The sequence below is a fragment of the Hermetia illucens genome, chromosome 6 (assembly GCF_905115235.1).
Source record: "Hermetia illucens chromosome 6, iHerIll2.2.curated.20191125, whole genome shotgun sequence".
Classification (NCBI taxonomy): domain Eukaryota; kingdom Metazoa; phylum Arthropoda; class Insecta; order Diptera; family Stratiomyidae; genus Hermetia; species Hermetia illucens.
This window is the reverse complement of record NC_051854.1, coordinates 74,419,593-74,433,464: the sequence shown is the minus strand read 5'-3', so window position 1 is coordinate 74,433,464 and position 13,872 is coordinate 74,419,593.

Here is a 13,872-nt window from a genome sequence, read left to right as displayed (position 1 = left end):
CCAATTAGAAGGCATCTATGGTTGATCTGGTTTTACGGAACCCATACAGCCGTTTTGAAAGGTCGCCTTGGCTCTTAACAACCGCGAGTAATCGCTCTAACATTTTCCCCACAGTGTCCAAAAGATGGGTCTGCATGAGGTTGGTTCACCTTGAGTTTTACTAGGCTTAGGCAGAAGTACCAACTTCTGTCACTTCGAACAACTCAGCGAACATGTCCAGCCTGAATTTCACGGCAAATTTAAGGGCCTTATTCGGTACTCCGTCCTGGCCCTGCGCTTTATTGTCTCCTATTCTACCGCAGATCTCCAGCAGCTCGTCTCTGGTGACTGGCAGAATTGTCGTCACATTCAGAGGTGGTTCCTTGCTGGGAGAATAACCCCTGGATGATTTTCAGCAAAAGGGTGGGCCACGTGATCTGCGGAGATGAACGACCTCTGAATCATCCCATCATGATTCTATAAGCACTCCCCCACTGGTTTACGTTCGCTTCTGAGCAGAGCTCCTTAAAGCATTTCTCTTGCTTAGCTGGATGGTGAGCCTGAGGGTTTTGCGGGCTGCCCTTTTGCCCCTGATCGACTCTACCTACCACCCTCTGAGCCATTCTCCTGACTCCGTGGCAGGCTTATCGAAGGCCGACCACTTCATCATTCCACCAGTAGCTTGTTTTTCTACTTGGGAATGAGCACCTCTTAGGCATGGACGCGTCACATGATTTGGCGATGCATTGGGCCACATGGACGTAGAAGCGCCTGCTTTATCAGGTTGATCTAACTACATCTCTAGTTCTGCTCATCCAAAAATTTTGCAGACCAGCCTGAAATCTTTTTCGGCTTCGGGCATGATAGCTCTTTGCACTGTGGTTCCACACGTGTCTCAAAGAAGATTGCAAGGTGATCGCTGAGGGTGTAGCGTTCGCTGACGCATCAGGACATACCACGCGCCAGCGCAGGGCTGACAAACGTCAGGTCTACAACCGAGTCTGACAACCCTTTCCGAAAGGTGTTCACAGCACCTTCGTTGGCCAAAGCTATGTACATCTGTGCGAAAACTGGCATTTTACTCTCTGTTGCCCCACTCTAGGGCCTAAGCATTGAAATCACCAGCAATCACCTTTGAACTTCGCCCCTTGCGTCGACAACAAGGTTATCCAGCATTTCCTCGAATTCAGATAGTGTCAGACTTGGTGGGGCGTAGCAGCTGTATACATATACACCACTTATTTTCGTCCATATAAAGCCACTGGCCGCCTGACATGAAATACATTGTATGGAATGTCGACCGTAAGCCCACTTCGCCGCTCCACTCAGATTCGAACGTGGTTTTCTCGAGTAGGAGGCTTGTTCAGTATTTTTCTAGTTAGTTTCAGGTCAAAAATTGAGACAAAGTTAATATTTGACTTCACGTTTTGTGAACGATCGAAAAGTAGAGCTTACCTTGTAAAATAGACTAATTTTTTTTAAGGGGTGGGAATCTTTCAAAGTTTAACCGCAATGTCCACGATCCCTGAGAGTGTTTGGTTTTTACCCACTAAAACCACCTCTCGGCGAGCTGCGATTGAATTTTCCCCATCCAGCAGCTTTCTTTGAATATAGGTGCATAGGTTTCGTTTTTATTAGGAGAAGACACTGCGGTCCACCCTAGCACTTTGGTTGCTTCGCTGAGGAGCTGGTTGTTCCCCAGGAGTCCTTTAAGTTTACAAGTCCTTTGGTTTTACTCGTTTTACTCATTCAGCGATATCAGTCAATTTTTGGACTTCATTATTCTCATGTGATTGTAGTCGGTTGCTATGTTTAATTGCTTGTTCTTTAATGACATCACGACCCAACTGTACTTGCAATCAATAATGTCATAAGAGGTCTAAAATAACCCACTAAGTTGAACATAAATGGAATGGCATACATGGAAGCTGGCAGTCCGAAGACAATGCGATGTCATTCATTCAATTCACAGAAAAGACCGTTCAAAAGTGCTACTACATTGGAGGACGGGCGGACATATCCATTTTAGAGTAGAGTATTGCGGGTGGCGAAGTTTCGTAGTCGCCTGGTCAGAGCAAACCACTCATCTCAGCAAATACCCAGTAAATCAGCTTGTCTTTATAAAAGAGGGCGCTAGAAAAATCTTAAACTTTTAGTATTCAGTTTTGTGGTCTTTCTTAAGTAAATGCAACCTATTTGGGTTTAATAGAAAGCAGTGGATGGAATGGAATCGACAAGCATGTTGGCGGGAATCTGGTAACTTGGGGGTTTCAAACTGACCAGAGTGAATAGGTTGGCATTAATTGCCGGCCACCTTAATTGTTATGTGGTGATAAGCGTTTGGAGTGCACAGCGAGGGTGGCGAGCGTATAATCGATTTTGCGGACACGTATGACCTTGTCCTTAGGAATATATGGTTCATCAAACGATAGACTCATCTTCCTACATTTTATAGTGGGAACGCTAAAATGCAAATCGATTATATTCTCATAAGAAGCCAGCATTTTACCACTGTCACTGATTGGAAAGTCGTTCCCTATGAGACCATCGCACCGCAACATCGGCCGTTGATTGCTGTCTTCCAAATTAAGCCACCGATAAAACAGCGTGAGGAACGCACCGCACACCGCGAATGATCTGACTTACGCGACTACCAACCATTACGAATGTGGAAGAATCGTGGAACCAAATGACAGACACGATTCACAAAGCGGTTTCTGCAACCCTCGGGGTCACCAAGCTAGGTAAGCGGTACATCAACCAAGATACTTTGCTTTGGAGTAAAGATGTTCAAATGAAAAGAAACGCCTCTACCATAAGCTTCTCAACGATAAAACGATCACCAATTATAATAATAATCGTTCGCGTAACAATCCAATTGAATCAGGGCCTTGAGGTGTTTTAGAGGACTTCAATCAAGACCGTAACGGTACACTACAGGATTATAAGTACTCATTTACAGCTGAGTCGAATGTTATCCGACGTCAAATCAAGATATAAATTCCACGCCACCAGTGAAATTTGAATCGCAACCTTCCGTATGATAGCCTTGTGCTCTAACCAGTCAGCTATCCGGGCACTCACCAATTGGAAAATTTATTAGAATGCCGACCGAGAAGCAAAGAAAGCGATCGCTGCCACCCGAGCGGACCACTACAAAAATCTTTACTGCAAACAAACTTGACAATCGGGACGGCGAGAGAGATCTGTATTCACTTGCCAAAAGCCGAAACGAACGCACACAGGATATCGAACACTTCTGTTGCGTTAATGACAAGTACGGTAATTTGCTTACCAACTGTCAAGCCGCAACGGATAGATAGCGAGAATATTTCGATCAGATTTCAACTGAAGAATTTTCTCATCCTCCGCTTCCGGAATCATCGCCGATACTTGGAGCAATTCCACCTATCAGCGCAACTGAGGTCAAGGAGGCACGAATGAAATCGGAGAAAGTCACAGGCCCTGATGGCATTGCATCTGAGCTCTGGAAAGCAAAGAGCTGGCACCCAACACTATGGCTCAGTGAATTCTTTAATCGGGTTACTCAGGAAGGTAGAACACCATCTGACTGTCAAGAAAGTACAACAATTCCTATATGGAAAAAAAGGTAGTCTAGCAGAATGTTCAAATTAGCGTCCGTTTTGGTGACTTTCCCATACCATGAAAATTTGGGTTTGGTATACTCTATGACAGCATTTAGTGCCAGAAGACCTCGTACGGTGGGTTCAGTTGCTCTACTACGGTCGAAAAGTAAAGTTCGAAATGTGGTGGGTGTTGCACCGATGGAAAAACTGAAGAGAGGCGTCTTCGATGGTATGGTCACGTAATTCGCGCTAACAAGAATTCACTTGCCACGGTCTGAATATCGAAGTCGATGGTAAGCGACCAAAAGGCCGGTCGAAACCACGGAAGGTTGAATACGCTGGATGGGGATTTAAAAGCCTCGCGACTGCATCCAGGTCAGGTATTTGATAGAATCAAATAGCGAAACCGATCATGACGAGCCGATCCCGCTTGTGGACGGGATAAAGGCTGAAGAAAAGAAGAGTTGGCTAGAATATAAAAAGAAAGTAGACTCCTTACGCATAGCACAATCGTTTGTCTTCCAGTAAGACAACAAACCCAAACAAAATTCCTTTTCAACATAAGAGTAGTTATTGTGTAATGACCTACACTGACTATATTTATATGTCTGTCTGTCTGTTTGTTAAACGCAGTTTTCTCAGAAACGATGGTCTCGATTAGTGCATTCCGAAGCAAGTATTAATCTTAACATTGACTCCAAAGGGGACGAGAGAGAGGTTTTAAAAGGAGTTAATTACTTCAAAGATTCGTTCTCAGAAACGACCCAAGCGAAAAATCTGAAAATAGGGTTATGGTGGTCCATGCATGCGATATCTAGGCTGCCAAATACTCTGCGTTACGATATCTATTCAAATAAAGTTTATAAAAATCTATTAGTAAATTTCGAAAGTTTACCGCGAGCTCCCTTAATTAAGTTCATCCTAGATCTGTAAAATTTGGCGGTAATATAGGTTTTAATATGAGCAGCATATTGGAAAGTTTAGTAAAAATCCTACTATTATTAACAACGTTATGGTAAGTCAAGGTTCCCTCTTTCGCATTACTACTCCCTAAAGGATAAGGTTTGGAATTCAAGATCGGGTATATCCAACGTATATACATTACGAGCTATATATAAACGGAAAGCATCGCGTATCCAAATATTCTCACATAAAAAATTTCTAATTGCTCTCACCATTTTTGCCAATATTTCTAAAAAGTGCCAAGGAGCGTAAAGCTATCCACCGCCGTAAGGGCGAAAACTTAAGGGAGATGGTTGCCCGTGAAGAACTTCAACTCACCCTTATGGAGTGACACCTTTCTTGGCATAATAAGCCAAGGGGCAGATGCACTGCGTGGCTCATCGACAATTTAGGCCCATGGTTGAACCGAACACACGGTGAGATTGATTACTTCATTCACCCAACCTTTAAGCGCGCATAGACGTTTTCAGTCTTACCTGCACAGGATTAAGAAGGCGCGCTTTCCTGATTGTGTGTTCTACAATGGAGTGGCGTACGACGCTGAACACACCTTTTTCTTTTGTGAAAATTGGGACGGCTTTTGTCAGCAGCTTTATGCAGACACAGGGTAGCTCTCTCCAGACAACATTGTCAGAGAGATGCTAAAGAATACTGGCAGCTGGAGTCGTGTTGCGCATTATATTCGAGCACCTTTTCTGCCGAAAAAGATTAAACTCGACCGGCGGAGGGACCGGATGGCAAGGGGTTCTGTGAACTAACGACTCCCTTCCTCCGCTCCCCTACCGTTGGTGGAAGGGATTCCCTGACTTGACCGCTCCAAAGCCGGGAGAGCGGTAGGGCTAGCCCGAAGTAATGTGTCAAACGGTTCCAGGCTAGTTCTTTGAAAACAGGGAGGTCTTTAGTTGGTAGTCCGGCAACGTACTGTTGCGGGAATCCAGCAATCTGTGCTTAAACGCATTAACCTACCCTACTCCCAACAAAAAAAATGTATACATAAGATATCGCCCGGGCAATGAATTTGCTAGTGTGCCTTGAATGTCTTTCCATGTTACGGAATTAAAGGCACTGCTATTATCAAGTGTTACGAGGAGCACCAGCCGTCGAGGTGGGCGGCTGTGTGGCTTAGTTTGATGAACGTGCCCATGACTTACATGAGGTGTCTACTTTTGATCTCTGTATTCTAAAACCGAAGAGCTGATGAATTTTTCTAGCACTTTTCCGGCCATGCCAAGCATATATAGTGGCATGCAGAAGGCAGCTCAGGGTCTTCTTTCCCTTCGCTGATGTGCGTAAGCCTCACCAACTTCTAGCAGGAAGGAAAAATACCCTCCTTCAGGCTACCTTTGATTGCGCTGAATAGTGGGTGTGACCGAACATCAGTTTGTACATTTCTGCCGTGGTACCATCGGGTTCTCGCGCTTTCTTTTTTTTTCATAGAGAGGGCTGCCTCTTCCATTCTATATTTTCAGAATGCTTCCACTAATCTTCTGGTTTTCATTTTCGAGATATTCTATGGACAGAGGCTGGTGCACACTGAGAGGTGGTTGCCAAGGTTCTCATAACTTGCTACCCGGCTACCAGCGGCACATGTGATTCGCACGTGAAAGTTACGTGAAGAACGTTTTCTTCGCAGCCTGAGAGCAGAGTGTTTAAAACTACGAGGCTTGTTCTCGTTGCCATTTCGAGAATCCGTTTGCCTCTTTTTCCGTGCTATTGAATGGGAGTAGCACATTGAAAGGAGCCGCCTTCCCCTTGTTAATGAAGAAGTCATCAGCTCAGGTCTACGCTCTGTCATCGGTATATGCTGATCTGGGACAAATGAAAAACTTGGTCAGGATTCCATGCACGTGTTACTCAGAAAACGAAAGAGGCAGTGTATAGGTCACAATATTCCAGGATGGCCGACGAGTGGATGGGGTAGAACAGAGAGTGCAGAGGGCAAAGTTTTCATAAAATCGTGGGGTGAAGTGAAATACATATATTACCAGGCACCTAGAGCGATGCTGCGTAGCAGTGCGTACGCGCTAATTATAGCCTGAAGTTTTGGAGTATGTTGAGTTATTGCTGTCGAAAAGTGAATACCAACATGGAATGTCTCTTGCAGGTAGCTTCGCCATGAAAGAAATAAACATAAGTTATGCCTATTTTTTCACCGTTTGTGTTCTGCCCGATTGAGACAATAACATCATTAGCAACTATGGCCAAAGTACCAATCACTTCACAATAATCTCTACAATCTACTAACCATCCCCATTATCCAAATTCATATTTGAATCCTTTAGCTGATTACTGATATTCAGCGTTCCATTACGCTGATGACATGGAACTGTTTGTCATTTGAGTTCCGTATTGAAGCTATCATCATGATTACAATAATCCTCGTAAGCCGAAGTACGTCATTATCTTATAAATCTGCTATAATCCCCTCATTCACGCACATTTATCTGTTGGCTGTCTTATCTTGTAGATCTGCATCTTGTCCCGACTATTCTAGAGCCTAAAGGCTAAATGCTTAAATTGCATAACAAAAGAGTTTACCTTTCCACTTGCCTCCGGTGTATTTAATGGCCTTGTAAGAGCACTTTTTCATGATTGGGCTAGAAAATATCCTCGAAGACCGCAGCAGGTCTATCTGGGCTTCGCGTATAGATGCAAGCATGAGTATGTACATTATACCCACTTGCATTGAGAGCAGTTCTTCGGCTCTTACAGACTTTTACCGAACTTGGGATAAATCGAGTTATTCTTCTTGTTCTTAACAGTTATGCAATCACACACGCGACTACTAAATCGGACGCAGATGACGATGACTCTGGGTATGCAGCGCATCTAGATAGGTTCACGGGCAGATGCCCAAGAGGGTACCTGTGCTCTCTGCCAGACCTGTTCCTTTCGCAAACCGCGGACTTGGCTCGAAGAGTACTTTTATGTGGAAGTAGGTTTGCTGACTATTATGCGGGATGCCTACTTATGCAAAAATATAATATATCATGGCCCAAGTTGGACAAGTACAGTTGCAAGCAGTTTCACTGCAACCGAATGATATTAGATGTTGCGGCGAATGGGTGCCCTGTCGCATGCGGTTCGTATATGGTGCCGATGATCAGTTACTTTGCATTTACACTTGGCGATTATGGAATGTGCAAAGTGCGAAAAATTAAGATAGAGCTCAGAACACGCTCCGAGATGCTATCAGTAATTCTTGTAGATACGATTCCCGTTTGCAGATGAAATCTCAGGTCCGCACCAAAGACCAGTTTCAACCACGCTCTATTAACTGAATTTAATTTAGTCACCTTAAATAGAACAGCCTCTGAAAAAATAGAATAGTATCTGTTGCTTCTAGTTTCTCTATGCTACTAAGCTCCCCTTCAAACTTTCCAAGCACTTACTTTCATGTTAATCTCAAAAGAAGCCGAAATCACTGTAATCAATGGGAAATTCCAATGGTGCAAATTCCCTGGTTCCACCTTAAACAAGAACCGATAAAAAATGCGTGCAGCGCGCCATTGACTTTCGTCCATTACAATTGCAATTACCTGACTTTTTTTTTCTGACGCGCTCGAGGTATGGAGCGAACATTACTGATTTCTATCGCATAAAAACCAACTTGACATAGTTTGAACTTTTCTTTTCGTTTAACGACCAGCAAAGACTCTCCGGCATCAATGGCGGCAAGGTCAAGACGACGTTTAGCCAAAGACTACACCGGAACCCTATTAACCTGTTCACACTGTAATTCAGATTGTCCCATTGTTCAGGGCACCATTGTAGTTCCCTTTTGGTGAGCAAACATAATGGAGGGAACTTTTTATGCAGGAGCCTCGTTTGAAATGAAATCGTGAGTTGATGAATGGATTAATGATATTCTCCGAAAATGCAAAAAATCTGTTTCAATCAATGAAAAACCATCTGAAGTCTAATGGCTTTCTCGGCTTTCAATTCTTGGACGCGACTTATGAAATTGACGTGATGGAAAAGTTAGACTCAAAGTATTAACACCCCTGAATGAGATAGTGAAGCCTGAAGTGCACGGTGCAGGCTTTGTGAAATTAAAACAGGTTTCGGAGTGGAATTACTTGCTCATTTCCGATGAAAAGATTCAGATTTTGACAAACTCTGCTTCAAATAAACATTTTAATTTTTTTTAAGCCTATACGGTGCCTATAATGGAGCTAGGTTACAAGTAATGTGTTTTTGAGTGATAGAACTATAAAGTTCTATTGTAGTAAATTAAAGAACTACGTAGGGTGCCTCTTCTTGAAATCCCATGGAAACTTGAGGGGGTTGTTGAATTCTATGCTTCTAATATTCATATTTTGCATATTTTTTTATACTGTAATATTATACATACAATAGACATTATATTGCAATGTAAACGTAAGATATACGCGAATAAATTAATGACCGCGTTGAAATCTGCAAACATTATTCCACGTGCATGTAAATTGCAACCTAAGCAGATCAATGTCGAACATTTTTTCCCACAAGGTAGCAAGGTGCATTGTACGCACTTTGTGATCATCAGCATTTTTTACTATTTTCGCGTATGTCTTACGTATGCACAAAATTTATATTTAAACTGATGGTGGAAAATAAACAGTTCAGTTCGATTGGAAATAAGCCACCTTTTTCTTCTTCTCTAGTGAGGCTGCTAGAGACGATCGAGCTCGGTACCTGAGTTGGTGTATCACCAAATCAAGAACACTTTCCCCATTGGTGTTTCACCAAAGGGTTAACATTTATTAATTGTTCGGTTGGTGTTTCACCAAATAACATTAGGGAAAAAATTGCGGCAAATGAGTCGTAACATTTATTGGTGACCCCGACGTGATACGGCGAAATGGATTTGCGGACCCAGAAGCAGGAGGCGATTGGAAAACAGATAGAATCGCTCGTGTCCAACTACCGGAAAGATGGAGCCTCGAGAAAAACATTGAATTATTTTCGGGAGCGACAACAAAAACTACTGGAACTGTGGGAGCTGTTCGAGCAAGGCGATAGCCAAATACGAGAGCAGTTCGGGGATGATCAAACTCATCCACACTTTGCAAAGCGGTACTACCATCTCATGAGAGATGCCTTTCAAAAATACTCGGCGAAATTTGCAGAAAATATTGAAATACTGCACGCTCAGTCGGAACACAAGACGATGGAGCAGCAACCAGCGGTCATTTCTCGTGAGGAAGCCGGGCTGCAGAAACAAGTCAGACGGAAACAGTCAGTCATAGGAGCATCCCCCCTCGGACACCACCTTGTCGTGGTGGGGGAGCCTGTAGTAGTTTACTACTACACTAAGGGTGTCCAAAAATATGAATATGGAAACGATGGATATAAACTCTCCAAGTGGTAAGAAGTCACAGACTTCGAATTCACCCGCGACCATGAGCAATCATGTCGCGGTCGAGGCGCGGATTTTGGAGGCCTCACCACATTTATATTTGCCTATAGACCAATCTGTAGAAGGCATGCTTTCCGACTCAGTGGAAAGTTTGCATTTAGTGCCTACGGCGAAGTTAACCAGAAAGGAAAGTACGGAAACTCTCAAAATGGGAGAAACTGGAAATCCGACTACGGCCGGCCCGTCCGCGGTACTACAGCCCAAATCTACCCGCAAGCGGAAGAGGAAGGCCCGGCAGAAGGGAAATTCGGCTACTAAGGAGGGGGCACTACAGGCTGAATCCTGCCTGTCAGAACCTTCTCCGCCATCCTTACTGGGAAGAGCGGAAGAACGGGAAGCTGGTGACGTGGACGCTACTGGTTCAACGCCAGTATGTGGAAATGGAACCAAGCGCTCCGAACACCGTGAACCTGGAATGGCCCTAAACCGACGGCAGAAGAGAGCACTGCGAAGGCAGATGAAGCACCTTGGGAATGAGGACATGGACGTGGCTGTACCACTAGGCGCCCAGAGAAATCGGACGCAAGGAAGCGGAATCTCCGGCGGAAGGTGGGGATAAACTGGAAACCCCGGTAAGATCCACACTGGACGCACCAGACTCTTGAGTCAGCGGTAATGCGCGCAAGAAGCGTAAGACCAACACATCTGCTGGGGTCGACGCTTTATTGTGCTCCGCACCAGGGCTTATATCCACGCGGGGAGGTGATCAAATCAGCGAGAGAGATCTCAATGAAGCTGGTCCCTCCCACAGAAATACGAACACGAAGGCGGGAAGGAAGAGAATGTATGCGCAAGCTGCGGCCTCTGTTCTGGCAAAATGTCAGAGGGACAATTTACCATACTCCAGGAATGCCTGTGGAAGAAAATGATGGAGCCTGGAACGGAGCCACGATTTAACGATCAAGGTTTTCGTGATGGGCTTTTCCATTTGGAGTGCGCTGACGAGGCTGCCTTAAAGTGGCTCCAGCAGGTAATCCCAACTTTGAGTTCCGGCGGTCGGCCCAAGTTCACTATTGTGAACACTGAGCTACGCAGGACAGAACATGTCGGATGTTGACTACCGGGCCCTCGAAGGAAGGCAGAGGACATCATCCGCTTGCTGGGTGAATAGAACCCGGGCATGGACTTTGGGCACTGGAGGGTAAAGTTCATGAATGCCAGGAAGGACCAATCTACAAACGTGGAGGGCTTCAACTTGGTATTCGAACTGGACCAACAGAGTCTGAATGTGCTCAAGGGAAGTCACCATATGGTGCTCCACTTTTTCCTATATAGACTGAAATTCAGTCATATCAGGAAACTGTAGGGCAGCATCTCCATTTTGAGAGCGAAGAACAATGATGGTCTTCGACTCACACAACATAGAGCAAATTGCAGCATCTTCGGTGCGCTCTCCCACAATGGAGATGTGCGCGGAGGATAGTGCATACAGGGGCGGAACCCCCGTATGGGGGCTCGCACTGGGGAAGGGACTACAGAGTGAATCCTACCTGCTAGTAACTTCTCCTACACCTTCCAAGGAACAGGCGGAAGGAAGGGAAGCCAGAGACGTGAACGAAACTGACTTGATGCCAGTTCGAGTGATCGAATCTATGCAACCCGGACACCGCAAACCAAGTAAGGTGCTAAGTAGAAAACGGACGAATGCTCCGCGGGATGAGATGAGATCTTTCGTGGATGAGAGCATGGGAATTGCGGTACTCCCAAGTACGGCTTTTCTCAGAGAAATCAATCATGAGGGGAGCGAGTCTCTGGCGGTACGGTGTGGGGGAAACCCCGTCATACGCGGATTGCCGCATACGCTTCTAACTGTTTTCCATAAGACAATAGACTAAGTTTATGTCGAAAAACATAAAGATTGGTCAAATCAACCTGCAGCATGCCAAAGCTCCCTCCTACCTGTTGGCAGCGACAATGACAAAGCTACAGGATTTCCCCTATATCTTTTTGGTGCAAGAACCGTGGGTTCGATTTAACAGAATCTGAGGCATTGGATCAGTAAAGGGGGCTAGGATCTTCTACGACGAAAGATCCATAAAACCGAGAGCTTGCGTCCTGATGTCAAGACGGTTAAAGGCAACTATGCTGAGACAATATTGTTCCCAGGACTTAGCTACGGTCATCATACAATACCAGATAAATGGCGAGAGGAAAAACATCATAGTTGCCTCCGCTTATTTACCCTACGATTCTTTGTATCCTCCACCGACGCAAGAACTTAGGGATCTGGTGGCGTATGCAGAATCAAGTGGTCTCGAACTCTTAATAGGTTGCGATGCGAATGCTCAACATATTTGTTGGGGCAGTAGCAAATGCAATCCAAGAGGAGAGAAGCTATTCGATTTCATCACTTCAGTTGGTCTTATGACTGCAAACGTGGGGTGCGCCCCTACGTTCGTGGGACCGAGAAGAAGCGAAGTAATTGACCTAACAATCTGTACCCCAAAACTGTTAGAGTTGATTACACACTGGCGAGTGCTAGACGAGGTCTCACTGTCAGATCACCGATATCTAGAATTTAATCTGACTATTGCGGGCGAACAGTCTGCAGTACAAAGACGAAACCCTAGGAAAACGGATTGGGCAAAGTTCAATGAACTTCTTGGCAATAAAGTACAGTTCCCTAGGTGACTAAGGACTCCTTTGGTGCTGGAAGATAAATTGAAAACTCTGAACTACACACTTTTAGAGTGCTATGAAGAGGCTTGTCCTATTTCCCGAGGCCAAAGCGGTAAAACGGTTCCTTGGTGGAACCTAGAACTGCAAAAACTCAGGAAATCAACCAGGCGACTTCTAAATCGTGTTTGCAAAAGTAACAAGAACGAAGACTGGTTAAATTTCAGGAACTCACAACGTGAATATAAGAGGCTCGTGAGGTGCTCGAAACAAGACTCCTTTACAGCGTACTGTGAGGAACTGGAAGGCGAAAGGGAGAGTTCAAGGCTGTGCAGAGTCCTCAAAAGGGATGAGTCGGCCAAGTTGGATTCTCTTAGAAAACCCGACGGTACTTTCACGAGCTCCAGACTGGACTCAGTACAGACCCTCCTGGAAGTACACCACCCGGGGGAACGGGTGAGAGAAGTGGTAGGGGGAGAGTTGACGGTTCTTGCAACCCCTTCAATACGCAAGTGTTGCAAGAGGAACTGGAACACTGCGAAAGCAGTTGTTACCCATGAAAAGGTGAGAGCTGCCATACTGTCCTTTGAACATTTCAAAGCACCTGGCATGGATGGCATCTATCCGGCAATGCTAAAGGAGGGTATGGAGCACTTAGAGCAACCTCTAAGAAATATTATTCGAGGATGTCCTGCTTTGAGCTACGTGCCTTCTTCTTGGCAACAGGTTAAGGTAGTTTTCATACCGAAACCTGGGAAAGATGACTATTCTAATCCAAAGAACTTCAGACAGATCAGCTTGACTTCATTCTTGCTGAAAGGGTTGGAGAGACTGGTGGAGCTATGCTAACGCAAAGATTGCTGTGCGCTGAGGTAGGGGTCGATCGCTACCTGACTACGGAAGCAACGAAGGGCTGCCCCCAAGGAGGTGTGCTTTCGCCGCTTCTGTGGAGTATGCTGATCGACTCACTACTATGCGAACTGCAAAATTTGCCAATACACGCTCAAGCTTATGCTGATGACGTGGCTGTACTTGCTGTTGATCGGGATCTTGGAACGGTGTGTAGGAATATACAGTGTGCCGTTGATTTGATAGACAGCTGGTGCCTTAGACATGGTTTGTCAGTTAATCCAAATAAAACGACAATGGTTTTATTCACAAAAAGGAGAAAACTGGATGGACTTTGCCTCCCTGAAGGGTACTACTCTTCAACTCTCCGAAGAAGAGAAATACCTGGGGGTTACTCTAGATAAAAAACTTCTTTGGAACAAACATGTAGAGGTAAAGATGAAACGAGCTCTCACAGCTTATGGGCTGTGCAGACGG